This window comes from Rhinatrema bivittatum, chromosome 4 (assembly GCF_901001135.1).
Source record: "Rhinatrema bivittatum chromosome 4, aRhiBiv1.1, whole genome shotgun sequence".
In the NCBI taxonomy this organism is placed as follows: Eukaryota; Metazoa; Chordata; class Amphibia; order Gymnophiona; family Rhinatrematidae; genus Rhinatrema; species Rhinatrema bivittatum.
Genome location: NC_042618.1, coordinates 146,028,647 through 146,048,299, shown reverse-complemented (window position 1 = coordinate 146,048,299; position 19,653 = coordinate 146,028,647).

Here is a 19,653-nt window from a genome sequence, read left to right as displayed (position 1 = left end):
AATGTAAGACATTGATAAGACAGGCTAAGAGAGAATTTGAAAAGAAGTTGGCCGTAGAGGCAAAAACTCACAGTAAAAACTTTTAAAAAAATATATCCGAAGCAGAAAGCATGTGAGGGAGTCAGTTGGACCGTTAGATGATCGAGGGGTTAAAGGGGCACTTAGAGAAGATAAGGCCATCGCAGAAAGATTAAATGATTTCTTTGCTTCGGTGTTTACTGAAGAGGATGTTGGGGAGGTACCCGTACTGGAGAAGGTTTTCAAGGGTAATGATTCAGATGGACTGAATCAAATCACGGTGAACCAAGAAGATGTGGTAGACCTGATTGACAAACTGAAGAGTAGTAAATCACCTGGACCGGATGGTATACACCCCAGAGTTCTGAAGGAACTAAAAAATGAAATTTCAGACCTATTAGTAAAAATTTGTAACCTATCATTAAAATCATCCATTGTACCTGAAGACTGGAGGATAGCTAATGTAACCCCAATATTTAAAAAGGGCTCCAGGAGCAATCCGGGAAACTACAGACCGGTTAGCCTGACTTCAGTGCCAGGAAAAATAGTGGAAAGTGTTTAAACATCAAAATCACAGAACATATAGAAAGACATGGTTTAATGGAACAAAGTCAGCATGGCTTTACCCAAGGCAAGACTTGCCTCACAAATCTGCTTCACTTTTTTGAAGGAGTTAATAAACATGTGGATAAAGGTGAACCGGTAGTAGTATACTTGGATTTTCAGAAGGCGTTTGACAAGGTTCCTCATGAGAGGCTTCTAGGAAAAGTAAAAAGTCATGGGATAGGTGGCGATGTCCTTTTGTGGATTGCAAACTGGCTAAAAGGAAACAGAGAGTAGGATTAAATGGACAATTTTCTCAGTGGAAGGGAGTGGGCAGTGGACCCTTACTTTTCAATATATTTATAAATGATCTGGAAAGAAATACGAGTGAGATAATCAAATTTGCAGATGATACAAAATTGTTCACAGTAGTTAAATCACAAGCAGATTGTGATAAATTGCAGGAAGACCTTGTGAGACTGGAAAATTGGGCATCAAAATGGCAGATGAAATTTAATGTGGACAAGTGCAAGGTGTTGCATATAGGGAAAAATAACCCATGCTATAGTTACACAATGTTAGGTTCCATATTAGGTGCTACAACCCAAGAAAGAGATCTAGGCGTCATAGTGGATAACACTTTGAAATTGTTGGTTCAGTGTGCTGCAGCAGTCAAAAAAGCAAACAGAATGTTGGGAATTATTAGAAAGGGAATGGTGAATAAAACAGAAAATGTCATAATGCCTCTGTATTGCTCCATGGTAAGACCGCACCTTGAATACTGTGTACAATTCTGGTCGCCGCATCTCAAAAAAGATATAATTGCGATCTAGAAGGTACAGAGAAGGGCTACCAAAATGATAAGGGAAATGGAACAGGTTCCCTATGAGGAAAGACTAAAGAGGTTAGGACTTTTCAGCTTGGAGAAGAGATGGCTGAGGGGAGATATGATAGAGGTGTTTAAGATCATGAGAGGACTAGAATGGGTAGATGTGAATCGGTTATTTACTCTTTCGGATAATAGAAAGACTAGGGGGCACTCCATGAAGTTAGCATGTGGCACATTTAAAACTAATCGGAGAAAGTTCTTTTTTACTCAACGCACAATTAAACTCTGGAATTTGTTGCCAGAGGATGTGGTTAGTGCAGTTAGTATAGCTGTGTTTAAAAAAGGATTGGATAAGTTCTTGGAGGAGAAGTCCATTACCTGCTATAAATTAAGTTGACTTAGAAAATAACCACTGCTATTACTAGCAACGGTAACATGGAATAGACTTAGTTTTTGGGTACTTGCCAGGTTCTTGTGGCCTGGATTGGCCACTGTTGGAAACAGGATGCTGGGCTTGATGGACCCTTGGTCTGACCCAGTATGGCATGTTCTTATGTTCTAAATTTTAATAAATACTAAAATACTAAAAATAATAATCCACACCTAATATGTAATTTTCAGGATCCCAGTGTAAAAAAAATCTGATGTAGGGTCTGTCCTGATGGCTTAGTAGCAGTACTATGTACTTCCTGCCAAAAGGTCCCTGTTTTGATTACAAAGTCAGATCTTCCACTCCTGCATTAGCTGGGGCTGGGGTTGCTGCATAGGCAACATTCATAATGCCCAAAGGTAAAAGGAGTCATGGTCATCCCTTAAGGCAGACCTTCCCAAACTGTGGGTCATGACCCCAAATGGGGTCACGAAGCCTTCAGCTAGGGTCACAAGTATCTCAAACAGCATCAAGCTTCAAGCACCAGCAGCATTAGCCTGTGAGCCAGCACACATTTCAAGGCCCTGCAATGGCCTTACTCTTGCATTTCTCTAGGAACAGGAAACCCTGTGTGAAGATGGATCAGGGCCATTTCAAGACTTTTTGAGCTTGCACTGGCTCAGAGGCTCCGTGCTGACTTTCTCTACTAATGCAGATTGGAACCAGCAATGAAGGGAGGAGAAAGAAGGGCTAAGTGTGCATGGGTCAGTGGAGATTGCCTCTGCTCTTCTCTCCTTCCCCACCACTAAACCTACCCAAGAGACAGGGCCAGTGCTAGCTTTTTTGCTGCCCTGTGTTAAAAATTACTGTGCTGCTCCTCCTCCCTGATTCATTCAGTGTCTGTCCCGGGCCCATCAAATAAAGCCCAGCTCCATCCTGCAATCTATATTTTTAAAAACTGCCCCCCCCTCCAGAAACCATGGCTAGGGAAGGGTATAATGTACCCTAGGCAAACCTTACAGCCTTGCACACATGCCACCCCACACACCCCTACATTCTTTAGACACACGCGATTAAATTATGCATTAATAATAAATTTTACATGAAAAAGAACATTCAAAAGTACAGCCTGCTGAGGCAAAACCAACACTTACATCATGCATATTATGGGGCGGATTTTAAATGGTTACGCACGTAACCGCGAAAACCCACTCCTGCGCGCGCCGAGCCTATTTTGCATAGGCCCGGCGACGAGTGCAAGCCCCGGGACGCGCGTATGTCCCGGGGCTTGAAAAAAGGGGGCGGGGTGGGCTGGGGCCGGAGCCTCCAGTCATAGCGGCCATTTGCTGCTGTGCCCTGGATTGCAGGACGGCTGTTGGCCGGCACGCGCAGCCTACACCTGCCCAGAGGCAGGCGCAACTTATAAGATAAAGGTATGGGGGGGGTTTAGGTAGGGCTGGGGGGCAGGTTAGGTAGGGGAAGGGAGGGGAAGGGGGAGGGCGGAAGGAAAGTTCCCTTCGAGGCCGCTCCTATTTTCGAGTGGCCTTGGAGGGAAAGGAGGAAGGCTGCGCGGCTCGGCGCATGCAAGTTGCACAATTGTGCACCCCCTTGCGTGCGCCGACCCTGGATTTTATAGCATGCGCGCGGCTGCGCGCGCATGTTATAAAATCAGGCATACATTTGTGCGCGCCGGGTTGCGCGCACAAATGTACACCCATGCGTACCTCTTAAAATCCGGCCCTATATTTAAAAGCACTCCTGTGGTGCCAACCAGAAAACTCTGCAAAAAAGACACTTGGAACTCCTATGGAATTAGACTTTTTGTAATGCATATTGGGTGTGAGCTTGGCCTTCAGAAAGCCATGAACAAACAGAATTACCATTTCAATATAGTAAACCTCCCATACCAAAATAATCCTAACAGCCTTATCTATGAAAAGGCAACACTACATATATTACACCAGTCCGTAGAACACCAATAAAAGCTCTTATTAGGAAACCAGGCTGCTATAGATCCCTACACAGAAATTACATGCTAGCAAAATATCTTACCTCGGTCACATATGCAGAACACAGACAGACCCTCACCAAATACAGAATAAAAGGATCAGAAAGTATAAACAGAAATGTGCTGAGAAGAACTGAACTGGAATAAGCCAGCCTCTACATGCAGAGCAACAATGGAAAAACAGAAACATTACCATTCTTCATAAAAACATTAAATAATAAAATCAAGAAATATAAAACAATCATAGTAAAATCATATACATAAAAAGAATACACATTTCAAACAGAATATACAAAATTTCCCAAACACCAATAAAATATTTCGAAATGTCTGATAAATAAAAAATCCAATAAGAAAAAATGTTCTATTAAAATGTAATATTTCGAAGAGCAGAATTATCAAATTACACCCAATAATTAAAACTAGTAAGGATTAAAAAAAATCTCCTGCTCTCCATACCTGTGATCATCTGATTTCCAGTCACCTCAAGATTGTCGTGGATTGGGGGAGGTAGGAACACCCACATTTTGGGGTAGATTTTAAGAGGCGCGCGAACAGCCTACTTTTGCTTGCGCATCAGACTCAAGCAAAAGTACGCTGGATTTTAGTAGATACGCGCGGAGCCGCGCGTATCCACTAAAATCCTGGATCGGCGCGCGCAAGGCTATCGATTTTGTATAGCCTGCGCGCGCCGAGCCGCGCTGCCTCCCCCCGTTCCCTCCAAGGCCGCTCCGAAATCGGAGCGGCCTCGGAGGGAACTTTCCTTTGCCCTCCCCTCACCTTACCCTCCCTTCCCCTACCTAACCCACCCACCCGGCCCTGTCTCCACCCCCCCCCTTACCGTTGTCGGGGGATTTACGCCTCCCGGAGGGAGACGTAAATCCCCGCGCGCCAGCGGGCCTGCTGCGCGCCGGGCCGCGACCTGGGGGCGGGTACGGAGGGCGCGGCCACGCCCCCGGGCCGTAGCCACGCCCCGTACCCGCCCCCAAAACGCGGCCAACACGCCCCCGAAACGCCGCGTCGACCGGGCCCGCCCCCCGACACGCCCCCCTCCGAAAACCCCGGGACGTACGCGAGTCCCGGGGTCCTGCGCGCGCCGGTAGGCCTATGTAAAATAGGCTTACCGGCGCGCAGGGCCCTGCTCGCCTAAATCCGCCCGGTTTTGGGCGGATTTAGGCGAGCAGGGCGCTGAAAATCCGCCCCTTTATCTTCTCTCTCACACACACATACAATAACACATTCATTCTCTCACACACTCCCTCTCCCTCACAGACACATTATGTGTGTGTGCCTATGAGAGCCTATATGTGACACATGGGCTCTCACAGGCATACAAACATACACACAGGCTCTCACACGGACACATTTACAGGCACATAGGCTCTCACACAGACACACACACACACATGCACAAACACACAGGCTCTCAGATATACACACATGACCCCCTGTTGTCTACGGGCCATGGTGGGATGAGCTCACCATGGCCCCGTGGGCCTTCTGATGTCTTCGGGCCATATAGCCCACTGCCCTTCCAGATTAGGGGGGAGAATGGAAGCTGTGTGAGCATGCAGGAGCACACACACACGCAAACAGAACACAGGCCTCTTCAATGGCCGCTGGCAGCTTGCAGCTTCTCTTTTTCTTCAGCTGCAGGCGGCCCCAGGGCCTCTCCTGCTGCCGCCGGCTCACCATCTCCCCGGGTGTGCTGCCCCGTGCAAATGCACTGTACGCACACCCAGTCACGCCAGGCCTGCCAAGAGAAAAATGTTGCCCTGTTTTATCAGCCTTCCCTAGTCTGGGGAGGTGAAAGGAGATAGGCTAGGAATATACGAAGAGATCTGCTGGAGAGGAGGAGGATAAGAGAGGGGATCCTCTGGAAGGGGTAGAAGTTGAGAGGTTCAGGGAGGAGATCGGTTGGAATGTGGGGAGGCTGAGAGGGAACCGATTGTTGGAGGGATACCACCACCCTGCCAATTTATTTTAGTTGTGTCTGGGGTCATGAGAATTTTCAAGTGCTAAAATAGTGTCACATTGACTTCAAATTTGGGAACATTGTCTTAAAGGTAACACCTAGTGACTGGATTCAGGGCCCATGATTGCAGGGCTCTGGAAGGAGTCCTGGCACATGGCCCCTGGCATAAGACTGTTGCTGTAATGACCCAGACTAGATATGTCGGGGGGGTATAAAATATGTGGAAAATCCCTGAGTAATTGCAAATAAAGACGATGTGGGGCAAAGGAGAGCCTGAGGTCAGCTGGCACCATTTCAATTTTTGGTGCCATCAGGGTAGAAGCCTCCTTAAAACCCCAAAGCTATGGAGTAAGCAGGAGGTTCTTTGAAGATGTGAATGGTAAGATTAGGAGGAGGGGTAAGGTTAATCGCTGAGTGCAAGGCTTACTTTGGAGAGGGCACTATTAAGAATCTGCAGGTTCTGGGTTGAGGGAGGGCCTCAAGGGGTCTTAACTTACACCCATGAGCTATCAGGGAGGTTTTAAAGGGGAGGTTGGGAGACTTAGTATAGGGACTGGCGACCCCTTTAATATGCCGAAAATGGGATGTTGGCTGCCATTGTGATTGTCTTGGCCAGGAATGTGCAAATATCCCATGGTTTTTTTGTGTAAAATTCTCATGGGATTTATTATTATTATTATTATTATTATTATTGTTACTACTTATTTTATATATATTGCTTCCCTGGTCTTTATACGAACACCCAAGGCAGTGTACAACATTAAAAATGAAACAGATCAGGTACCGCAGTTTAGTAAATCCCACAGGAATTAATTTGTGGTCAAATAGGGAGAATGCACTATTTTACCATGGGTTAGTAAATAGTAAATGAGGCAAAAACAAGACAATAGATTGCTTTTCTCAGTTGTATAATTCTGTTACAGAGGTTTGTGTACATCACAACAGCATTTGCACGAGACATTCAGCTTGTGGCTTTCACCTGTCCGAGTTCAAGGTGTCATAATCCCTCACTATTCAATCCCCCCTGTTTAATATAGATCTCTGTCTCAGGAATCTCTGTCCTGGGTCACACTTTGCTGTGATTAGTGAGGGTGAGCTTGACGAGCAGTCTTATGAGCAGTGTTCTCAGAAACTGTTTGTAAAAGGAGCATCAAACTCAGCTTTGGCAGATGGTCAGCCAGTGAGAGGCCGTGCAGCTCCAGAGCAATTCAAACCTTTCCCTTGAAGAGCTGCCCTGTTTATGTTTCCTGCCAGAAATACACTTGTGAAAGGTTCCAAGTTCTGCACCTGTGGAGTGTTTTAATGCTCAATGTTTCCAGAAACACAAGACAATAAACATATGAATACTTTCCGAAGAAAAGAGGGAAACACATTTCCCTTCAATTCTTTATTTGCTAACCTTGGCTTCCAAGCTTGGAGAGTGAGCTGGCTGATTGTAAGAGAAGGGAACTTGCTTTTTAAATATAGGGATCTCATGTATGACAAAGGGTCATCAAATCATTCCCCATATATTCCCAGAAAATACACTTTCATCCATTTATGTGTAATTCCCTCCCTATGAAGGGGTCACTGGGTAAGGTTCAATTCCGAGTAGGGGGTAGCTTTACTTCTAGACCCTTGGGGGTGGATTTTCAGAGCCCTGCTCGCGTAAATCCGCCCAAAACCGGGCGGATTTACGCGAGCAGGGCCCTGCACGCCGGGAAGCCTATTTTACATAGGCCTCCCGGCGCGCGCAGAGCCCCGGGACTCGCGTAAGTCCCGGGGTTCTCCGAGGGGGGCGTGTCGGGGGCGTGTCGGGGGCGGGCCCGGTCGTCGCGGCGTTTCGGGGGCGTGTCGGCAGCGTTTTGGGGGCGGGTACGGGGCGTGGCTACGGCCCGGGGCGGTCCGGGGGCGTGGCCGCGCCCTCCGTACCCGCCCCCAGGTCGCGGCCCGGCGCGCAGGAGGCCCGCTGCCGCGCGGAGATTTACGCCTCCCTCTGGGAGGCGTAAATCCCCCGACAAAGGTAAGGGGGGGGGTTTAGACAGGGCCGGGCGGGTGGGTTAGGTAGGAGAAGGGAGGGGAAGGTGAGGGGAGGGCAAAGGAAAGTTCCCTCCGAGGCCGCTCCGAGGCCGCTCCGATTTCGGAGCGGCCTTGGAGGGAACGGGGGTAGGCTGCGCGGCTCGGCGCGCGCCGGCTATACAAAATCCATAGCCTTGCGCGCGCCGATCCAGGTTTTTAGCAGATATGCGCGGCTCCGCGCGTATCTACTAAAATCCAGCGTACTTTTGTTTGCGCCTGGAGCGCAAACAAAAGTAGGCTATTCGCGCGCCTTTTAAAATCCGCCCCTTGGGGTGCATTGTCATGGATTCAGAAAAAAAAAACCCAACCAGTTTCCACACTCTCAATGGTGTTCCAACCAAAGTTTTTACTGTAACAACACTTCTTCTTCCACAGAAATGATTTGATAGACGGTGCATTTAGCAGGCTCTCCTACTGACGAGGCTCTGGAGTTCCTATAGCTCTTAGGGTGCGCTCTGGTACCTGAAATCTTGCATAGCTGCTCTGCAGGACAGTCTCCTTTTCTCTTCCTGGTGTTAACTACCATCAAGGCCGGATTTAAGATTATGGTGCCCATAGGCAGAGGAATGGAGATGGGGGGCTTTTGCCCTAAGAAAGCAGCTGAGGGAGTCCCAATTTTTCAGTGTTTTCAGAATTTGGGGAGCAAGGATCCTACTTACACATGTGGTGGCACTATCAGGGAGTACTGGTCTTTTGGTGTAACGTAGCGCAAAAAAATCTCAGACATTATTGATTTCCCGATACATCTGAAGCCACGACTTGGCCTGCTTGGGAGAAGGGAGGGATCATTAGTCCCACTTAGCCATAAACCATTAGTTGCCATGCTCCTCCTTTCAGCAAGACTTACAATAGCTAACTTTACTGGACATTTAACCCATGTTCTGACTACTGGAAAAAGCAGTGTTGTGTTGTTACTGATCTTGAACAATTTAGATATGCCTTGAAGGGGAAAAGGTTTAAAGTCAGCAACGCCTGGGATTGTTATAAGAGATATTACGGATTACACTGAGTGTAATTCTGTTTTGCTGTATGCCTGTTGTATGATTTGTTTTAAATTTTAATGTCTACCATATCCTTTGAAGAATTTCCAATATTCACCTTTCCTCAGTCTTTTCTATGCAAACCAGGGTAGTATGGGATTTTGCATTGTTTTGTGTTGTGTATTTCTACCAATCTGCAACCTTTTTCTGGAATTTAACTGTAGTACTTGTCTCAATGGATGCACCTTGTTATGTGCCACAATGTTTGTCGTTTCTATCACTATTTTATATAAAGAAAGAGTTAAAAAAAAAAAAAGAATTTGGCGCCCGCCTATGCTAAAATCTGGCCCTGACTCCCTTGATGGCACAGACTCCTTTTCTCCCCAAATATATAGCAGTGTGTTTGGCACCTTGTTATACTAAAGGGGTAATTTGATAACAGTCTGCATAAATTTAAAATAAAATATCCATATCAGTTAAAGCGCATGCAAACCTTCCCTTTGAAAATTATCCCACCAAAACTACCCACACAGGATTGTACCAGCTAATTTGTGTGCAGATTTTTTGGGGAAAATTTGTATGCATACCTTTGAAAATGCAAATGAATGCATACCCCTGGAAGGTCTCTACTCACTCTGGGTAAACTTATGTGATTACAGGCTATACTCGCTTGAGTTTATCTGCATAATTTGTTGGACAGTTTTATAAAATGTATTTCTGATCATAGAAGATCTCACTCACAAATCCTGTGAAGCATCACTTGTTGTTCACTGCTTTGATTGTCAACATATTTATGATTGCCTCTATTTTTTTGTTACTGATCATGTAGGGGTGAATCCAGAGGCGGTGATCAAAATTATGAATTAAAATGCCAGGAACATAAATGGAGTTTTGCTTTGCAAACTCTTGAACCAATGGCTCTTAATTCATCCACTGAATGGCATTCTTTTTTTATGTATTAATTGTTTTGCTCATAGTATTTATTAAAGACTTAAAAAGTTCTTACAATTGATTGAGCTTAATCACGTGACTCTACATATTCATGCCTTCCTTTTCATGTTTAAAAGTCCTTTCTGATTGGATCTGAGCAAGTCAGATGATCATCAATCAATGAAATCTATTTCTCAGATTCCTTTGTTTGGATATTTTGGAACCTTACTCCATGTATAAATTTTCCTGCGCTGTGTTTGTGTACCTTGTTCATTAAAGAATCATGGAGCAGGTTTGTAGACCCTGCAAATGTTCATTTTTTGAATGGACTCCCAATTTCTATGTAAGAATTTGATTACATTTGATAGTTTATGTTTGTTTTCATGAGTTTTCTAATTATTTTTCTTTTCAGCAGAAATTTAAGGTTCCCTGATATAGCCACTTTGGCAAAACATTGGCCATATTGGACTATTGTTCAAATAATATTGAGAGCTCTAGTCTTCACAGCTCTTTAAGACAAGTTTTTTAAAATTAATTTTGCTTGCACTAGAGCACTATTAATCATTTTAAGGAGATTTTTTAGACTTATGATTGGTCAAAACTTAAATGGTGAGCAATGACTCACTGATAGTTCTCTGAAGTCTTTTCCTCCTTTTAAACACTTAACAGACAAGTAAACTGATGTTCTGTATCAACTGACATTTCATTATGATAGGGAGCTGATTAACCTTTTAAGTGGGGTTTTGCTTTTTCTTTAGTACTTATTACTTCATTGTCTCTCATTGGATTGGACTAATTTTATAACAGGTCATTTCCACAGGTATAGTGCTGTTATACAGATGGAAACGGCTTTGAAAATTACGCTCTCTGTGGAAAAGTCAGTATCAATCTCCTCCTCCCTGAAGAATCACATCGGATTGTTGTGTGGGTCCCAGACCTTCTCTGGAAAACCCAACTGAGATCTGCTCCAAGGATAGGAATCTTCCTTTCATGGAAATTACCTGGAGCAAGAGCTATCTTCCACTTCTTGGGAATACTCACTCCTTCCTGTCCTTGTCCTAGTCCTTAGGACACTAAGATATGCAGTGGAAATTGAAAGCTTCTCCTTTGCTTTCCCCTCCCTTACTCCTTGGTAGAGGGAAGGTGTTCACAGATCTTTACCATTGGGTCTGAAGCTGCTCCCTGCATTCACCAGTTCATTTACTATCTGTGTGGCTCTCACGACTATTCTGAATTTTCTGAAAATGCTGGAACAGTGTTTCTCAACCACTGGTGCGTGGACCAGCTCCGGTCACCCAGAACATTTCTACTGGTCCATGGAGTGATGGTGATTGCAAGAAGATGAGCAAGACCTGTGCTGCATCCTGCACTGCAGCCAATAGAGACTTTTCCTAACCCTTCCCCTCCCCTTGCAGACCTTTATTTACAGTTTGAGCAGGTCCTGAAGCCCCCATCTCTGGGAGAGGAGCAGTTGTAAAATGTTAATAAGGGAGCATGAGTGAGTCGGCATCTGCTCCACTCTCAGGCCCCACCTCCCATATAGAAGCCAGAAGGGGACAAGGACACTGAGAGGCCTGAGAGTGGAGTAGACTCGGCCTCATGCAAGCTCAGTAACAAACAGCTATAGATTGACAAACTAAAGAGTAGCAAATTGCCTGGACCAGATGCTATACACGCAGAGTTCTGAAAGAACTAAAAAATTAAATTGCAGATAGGTTACAAATTACTAGTAACAAATCATTAAAATTGTCCATTGTACGCAAAGATTGGAGAATGGCCAATGTAACTCTGATCTTTAAAAAAGGCTCCATCATGATCCGGGAAACTATAGACCAATCAATCGACTTCAGGGCTGCAAAAAAATCATGGAAACTATTCTAAAGATCAAAATCACAGCCCATATAGAAGGACATGATTTAATGGGACACAACCAGCATGGATTTACACAAAGAAAATCTTGTCTCATCAATCGGCTACATTTTTTTTGAAGGGGTTGTTAATAAATGTGATAATGGTGAGTTGAAGGATGTAGTGTATTTGGATTTTCAGAAGGCATTTGACAAAGTACCCTGTGAGAGACTCCTGAGAAAATTAAAAAGTCATAGGATAGGAGGCGATGTTCTATTGTGGACTGTAAACTGGTTAAAAGACAGGAAACAGAATAGGACTAAATGGTGATTTTTTTTCAGAGGAGAAGGATAAGTAGTGCCTCAGGGATGTATACTGGGACCGGTTTGAGAGAGAGACAGAGAGCCTGCATATGTATGAGAGTGATAGCCTGCATGTAACTGAGAGACAGAGAACCCACATATGTGTGAGCTTGTGTGTGTATGAGAGAAAGGATACAATTTATGTGACCCTCCCCCCTCAACCCCAAACCACAACAATCTTTGGGTGACAGCAAACCAAAAGATTCCAGGAATAAAGAGCTTAAGATTTTTTAATCCTTATTATTTAAATTTTTGAATGTTATTTCATGTGTCTGCTGTATTTGAGAAATAGACACATTTATGTGAGTTTTATAAATTATTGGATAGGATATTCATTGATTATTTTGACATTTATTCTTTTTATTATTAAGGTTTTAATATTATGAATGATGTTTTATATCTCTTTATTTTATTGCTTGATGATTTGTGAAGAATGATGTTTTGGTTTTTCCATTATTTCACTGTAGTTCCAATTCAATTTTTGTCACCACGTTTTTAGTTTTAATTTATGGTCTCTATGTTCTGCATTTGGTGAGGATCTCTGTTTTAAAGGTCTAGTTCTTTTGTAACTTTCATTTTTGCTGTGAGAAAGGAAGAGAGACTGGTTGGGGGGGAGGGTGACTGGTGTGTGTGTGAGAGAGAGACTAGTCGGGGGTGACTGATGTGTGTGAGAGAGAAATTGGTCGGGGGCTGACTGGTCTGAGAGAGACTGGTTGGGAGGGTGATTGGCATGTGTGTGAGAGAGAGAGACTGTTTAGGGGAGACTGGTTTGTGAGAGAGAAACTGGTTGGGGAGTGACTGATATGTGAGAGAGAAACTGGTTGGGGAGTGACTAGTATGTGTGAGAGAGACTGGTCGGGGGGTGACTGCTGTGTGTGAGAGAGAGAGGGTTGTTGAGCAGGAAGAGGTGGGAAACAGAGGGTCAGGGTAGCTGGGCAGGGAGGGGATGGGGAGGAAGAGGCTAGGTAGAGTTGAGCAGGGGATGGAGGGACCACAGGAAGAAGATGGGGGGGGTGCAGTGGGGAGGGGGGGGGAATGCTGGGCAGGCATGTGAGTTTGAGGAGATGATTGAAAAGGAGTATTTGGGAGAAGTGAGGGATGATAGGGGCATGAAAGGGGAATGAGGATGCAAGAGCCATCATATGTCGGTTTTGGAAATGTGCAATTCTTTTATCTTTGTACTTTGCTTAGTGCAGGAGGAAAAATATTTCTGTTTCTATTTCTCCAGTTTTGTACTGCATGCAGAGTGGTGTTTTAGGGTTTCCATTCCAGTTTTTGTCTTCACATTTGAAATTTGTGGTCTTTTATTCTGTATCTGGTGAAGATCAGTTCTGTGTGTGTAACTGAGGTGGGGTATTTTACTAGCATGTAGGCATTTGTATCCATCTTATTTGTTTTTTGTTTTTTTAATAGGACATGCATTGGTGGTGCACTACTTCTTTTTCATAGGTAGGGCTATTGTATTGATCCCTCAGAGTTAGTGCTGCTGTGGCATGGCAGGTTTGCTATACATGTAGGGTTTTTTCAGTTTTGTATTTTACAATGTGCCTGGTAATAGAGGGAGTTAGTGTTGCTGTTACTGAGATGACATCAGAATCAGAATATATTTTTTGTATGGTGAGTTGTGCGGGAAAATATCTTAGTTCTGCTCTGCACCCATTATTGGGGTTTGAGGGGGTGTTTCATGTGGATACAGAGTCATATGCTTATGTTTAGCCTCATGACGGTCATGTGTTCAGTGTATCATGCATATGAGCATCATCTGTCAGATGTGTCCTGAAAGAAAAAAGGTTGAGAACCACTGGTCTAGTAGCCCTTCTCCCACCCACCTGGACTATACTTTATCTTCTTTTAAGATGACTCTTTGGTAGTCTAGGGGAAGCCCAGAGCACCTTCTAGCTCTGTGCTGGTTGACGCCATTTTCCAGAATGGCGTTGGATGGCCTTTGCCCCTATAGGGAATCTCTTTGGCCATGGTGGGATGGGAGATGCTGGTGGTGCCCAGGGCACCCCCTAGCACACAGCACCCTAAACATTGGCTATGTATCAGATGTAAACTGCTGTATAAGAGGTTGTCAAAATAATTTCTACAGTGGTTCGAAAAATCAAGCCTTGTGATTTGCCATAAAATGTAACCAGTTGCTAGGAAGTCTAAACATTTCACTTATCACTTTTTTAAAATGGTCAAAAAGATGGTGAATTGGACTATGCTCAGAGGTGTTTCTTTACTGGACAGGGAACCATCTCCCCTTTGTGGTTGAACATTCAATCTCCCAGTTAGTTGGCTTCTTCTGACTAACAGTTCACTGGCAACCTCCAATTCAGGCAAACCCAGAACCTAGAATTCAGTTCAGTCCACAACTTGGTTTGGTGGTTCCAACAATGCCAAATTTATTCAAACACAAAAATAAGGTGTGTTCAACAAATTCAATAGTTTTCACAGGTTTCCACAGTAAATGCACAGTCAACAGCAAAGTCAAAATATCCTTAGCATGCCATCAAATTCCTGGAAATCAAGAACAGTTCTTCAATAACAGATCAGTCACTTATTCAAGTCTTACAAAAGAGATAAATGATGAGACCTCCAAAGGCATGCTGTTCTCTGTTATTGTCTCCATGATTCCTCCCAGAGGCTCTTCTGAAAAAGAAACTAGGCCTTAACCCGAGGAGAGAGCATAGGATTTATTCCCTCCATGGAAAAATGTCTGCACTAGGGAGTCAAAACAGACTGTAAGGGAGATACCAGATGTTCTAATATTGTATGCAACAAAATATGAATTCTATCTTCCATGAATAATGACCTCAGAGAGGCACAGACTTTAAAAGAAGGATTCTGACATGTATGTTCCAGCAAAGAAACAGTGTCAGCAGAGAGAAACAAGATAAGAACTTTGACCAGAACAACAATGCTATCCAGCTTATCATATCGGCTTATTGATTTAAAGACCAGAAGCTCCTTTCTAAATAAAAAGTAAGTGCCCTAGGACAGTCTTGGCAGAAACACAAAAACAACTTAATCCCCCAGAGCAGAAAAACAACCTATCCAAGGACAGCATGAAACAGGAGCAGTGACCCGTGATGGGAGAGAGGGGGCAGCAATCAAATGAAGAGAATTGCTGACATGGCAAGACAGAGTTGGTCAAGATAAGACTGGTCACAGTCTAGAGTTTCCACTCAGCAGGAACAGTGATCCCCCCATGGAAAGGGGGAGGTCAGCAATATGAAATGCAGAGATGACACCATTTGCCTGCTGCATGACAGTGCATGAACCTTTTTGCATATTCATCTACTGACTGTTATAAGAAAGGGCAAACAGTAAATACACATGACAATGCGGAGGCATGAATTCTGCCCCTCCCTGTGTTGAGAAGGTAGAGGACCTGGAGTGTCTGGAGAGACTGGAGAGAGGAAAGCCCTGCCATCGACCACAAAGCCAGAGACAGCCCCAGAGTTGAAAGAAACCTCCTCAGCCCAGCCAGTACCAGGACCAAGAAGCAGGCTCTTTCCCTTGAGATGGTCCCTGAGATCTCCAGCCTGAGGCTGCTCTATAGGTAAACAGATGGGAATCTCCTAAAATTGGGTGGGGCTAGCCAGCTAGTTACCTTTATTAATACTCTAAGCAGGCCAAGGTTTCTGGACCATTTCAATCCGCTAATGATGCAGAACTTTAGTATAAACCGATGCTAAGTAGCAAGGACTTTAGCGCTATATACTATTTATTTTCTTCTAAATGCTAATTCTGCAAAGTCTGACAAATAAAAGTCTAATTTTGTAGATAAAACATGTGGTCTTTTCTGAACTATTTGGATTGTGTAGGTAAAGGAGACAACAGAGAGAACTGTCTGTAGCACTGCTGGCTCCGATAGGTGTTGGGGAGGGGGAAATGAGGTGCACAGTACCTCTAATACCACTTACAAGACAGCAGCTCAAAATCAGAGCTGATGAAAAAAGGCAGGCAAAAATGGGCCCACACTTACTGAAAGTCTCACCTTTTATAGCATTAGATGTTACATTTGACATCATCAGTGCTTAAAGGTACTGTTGCGACCGTCGCTGCCCGATGTCTCCACTCTGCCCACCTTACCTCTTTGGCGACTCCCTCTTTGGTTGATGGAAGTTTGGCTGCCGCGGCGTCATTTTGCCAACCTCCTCCGGCATCCCCGGACCAGCTAGACGCTGCCTTCCGCCATGTTCTCCTGAGGCCTAAGGGCGCGAGCGCGGCGCGGCCCTGACTCAAGTACCAGCTGTGGCGCAAACCTCAGGGGCGCCCCCCTGAGATGACGTCATCCTCACCAGATATTTAAGGTCTCTTGTTTTGCTAGCTAATCGAGTTAGCAAAGGGTTTCCTACCTAGCTGCCTCCAGGTATCGCTGTGGATGGGATTCGCTCTCCGCTTACCTTGCTACACTGCCTCCTCGGACTTACCAGGGGTACCCGCTCCTCGGGGGCCTCGCTCTCTCTCTTGCTTTTCAGGTCGCAGTCTGGAACCGGTACTCGATCCTCGAGGGCCCACGTTCCTGGACCTGCTACTGAATATAACTTCTGCCAGGAAGTCACCGCTGCCTGCAACACCAGTGAGTTACCATCTCTCTCTCAGAGCTTTCCCTGGAACCAGGTACTCGCTCCTCGAGGGCCTACTTCATTCCAGCTCCTGGGCTGTTCCAAGAGACTATTGTGTGAGTCTTACCATCAAGGTTCTGTTCCTGAACTCTGCATACTCTGCCTACTCACTATCTCAGTTTCTCTACAGCTCAGCCATCCTGGGATCGCTGTTCCAGTGCCTGAGGGACTACAGCCCAGCCGGGCTCTTCCAGCTCACTACTGCCACCTCTGGTGGTTCTCTAAAACAGTTTAATAAAAGAACTAAGTGTGTGTCTGTCTCCCAACTCTGAGCCTGACTGGTGGTCCCTCTCGGGATCTTTCCCCATGGGCGTGGTCATCTGCCACCGGCCCAAGGATCCACCCACATTTATCACAAATAAAAACAGTTACAAATCCCCATATACGCATTCTACTGCTAAAACAAATATGGCATATTGTTTTCTATGGGTAGTGGTTAAGTAGAGTTTAAAATTAAAAGAGAGACCATTTGAGACCAGCGACACAGTCACATATCATCACACTATTTAGCAATTAGATGCCAAAACTTTTTAAATGCTGTACTTTATAGTTTAATATGTAGACTGCTACCATGTAAATGCTATTGAGACTAACTTTTTTCACCTAGCTACTAAAAATGATTGTATAGCTCATTAAGTGGTATTTTAGCAAGCAAGTAAAATTTTTACTGACACACACACACTATAACTTTTAGCATGAGTTTTAGTGCCTAGACCCTCAAATATCTGATAACATGCATTATCTCTGTACTGTGAGGTAATATTTGGAGGTCAGTAGACTTCCTATTGTAGAGGTCGTTTTATCAATGTAGTTGATGGATGTGCCTGGTCCAGGATCCTAGAAGGAATGGCAAATATAAAGACACAACCCCCTGGTTGATGGCACATGGCTGGGATTGAATTGCTGGCAGATGTATTTGGCTTTTTGCTCTCAGATTGTGTTAATATCACTCCTGGCAGATGCTCTGTGTGCTTCCTGTGCCCATTCCAGATGTTGTTGCTGACATTGTCAGAACAACTTTACATAACCAAAAAGAAAATAAGCCTCATGCATATTTAAATGAGGAAAAGAATGCATTGCCCCATGGAGAAAGGCCTGCCTAAAATCTCTCCTAATACATGCATTATCTGCCTGTTTACCTTTATTTGGGCACCTGAAGTGCCTATCTTCAAATTCGGAATAGTATGTAAATAATCCAATAGACTCTTCTGATTAGCTATTCACCTCTGTCTTTTTCCAGTCTCCAAATGGGTATTGATTTCTCACTTCTACTCACTTCTCAGTCTCAGTTTAGAGAGGCATTGCTTGTACTTTCCTCTGCTTCAAAAGGACGTTTGCTGGCAAATCTGTAACTATGGTACCATGAGAACTGCAGAAATGTTCAGATCTTGTGCACAACTGATGGCAATGAAAGTTGTATGATTTAACTGTACAAAATGTACAGTTAAATCATACAACTAAAGCATAAAGTCTCTGAAGTGGTTTGTTGCTGTGAGAAAATGACAATTAGGTGCACTCTGGGAAATAGATTTTACCCTGCTGATTAGATCCAGTAATGCTAAACCATTCTGGAGTCAAGCGGGCTCCCTGATTGGGGACATTTTCTCTTCACCAAGATGTCCCGTTAAATAATCATGCCGTGTGATAATAAAAAACACTTTGTACAAGAGAAATTGGTCAGAAATCTTCTGGGTGCACTTCTGAGTTCATTAGCTGTGACCTAGTTTCATGCAGTTTCAGACTGTGGAATATAATATACTGTTGCACAGAATTTCATGCACAAGCTAATATTACATTTTGCTTATTCTATAATTATGTGTCTGGGCACCAATATTATAGAGACTACACATGCAAAGACATTTTTGTTTTTGTTACAACAGTCTCACTAATCTTGGCAATAAGACATAGAAGAGGTCCTGGGTGTTGGCTTAGGTCCTAATCTTTTAAGAATCGTAGTTGAAAATGGCAAGGCCTGAAATGACCTGCCAGCAGTGGTGGTGGAGGCCATTATTATAACAGATTTTGGACATGCTTGGGACAGATATGGAGGTCAGTGGTGGGAAAGTTTGAGAGATCAGATAGAAGACATGGGGGACGGTAGAGCTGGGTTGCATATGGGAATTAATATGCTCATCCAACCAAAGTGGATGAATCTCGACTGGGCAGACTAGATGAACCATTTTGATTTTTATCTGCCATCATGTACTATGTTACCATTTGCTTAACTAGTATTTTGCATATTATATAAAATTACTCTGGTTAAAGATCTTTTTTTTCTTCTCAGTAATTTACATTTGCTTCTTTGGACTTCTAGCTCAATCAGAAGCTGTCCCAGCTGGGCCTACAGCACCATGAGCCTTGCAGCCCATTTTTAATCCCTTCAGCCTCTTCCATCTAGCCCATCCATTACAGTGACAGTTCTATGGCATAGAGGCATGGACTGTGACTCTCATAAAAGCATGGTGCAAGTGCTCACTTAAACCAGCAGTAGAGTTGCTAACATGCACCTGTTTTTTCAGGACAGGCCAATCCAGTCCTGGTTGTAGCCCTTTGCCCGCATGGACTTGTCATTCTGTCTTTTCTTAGGGAAATCAATAGGGACACTAGAACTACAAGACTGTGCAGGCAGTGGGGTAAAACCATGAATTCCTCAACCCTAAAAGATTCACATATCGAACTGAACCCTATGATACTTGTCATGCAATAAATATATTGTGTTGTTGAGTCTGTACTTAACTAATTGTGCGCTACCACACTTACTGTTCTGGTTACGTGGACTATTGTATAGCACTTTACTCAATGGTCCCACCTATAACTCACATCTTCTTAGTGCTCTTACAGTAGAAGCCTGTATTACCTACTGTGTTGTACCATATAGGATAACCTCACTTTGTAACCTGCTTTGAACCACCTGGCTGGAAAGGAAAATCATAAATCAATTATGATGATGTTGATGATGATGATGTCTGGATCAACCTGAAAGAATGGAGCCAACTGGCAGCCCTAGCCAGATAGCAGGTGGTTGGAACTTCCTATCTGGGGCTGTGAGTGCTGAATCTGCAGCACCCCCAACCTTTGCCAGACCAATGGGCAAGAGCTAGGGCTGGGAATGG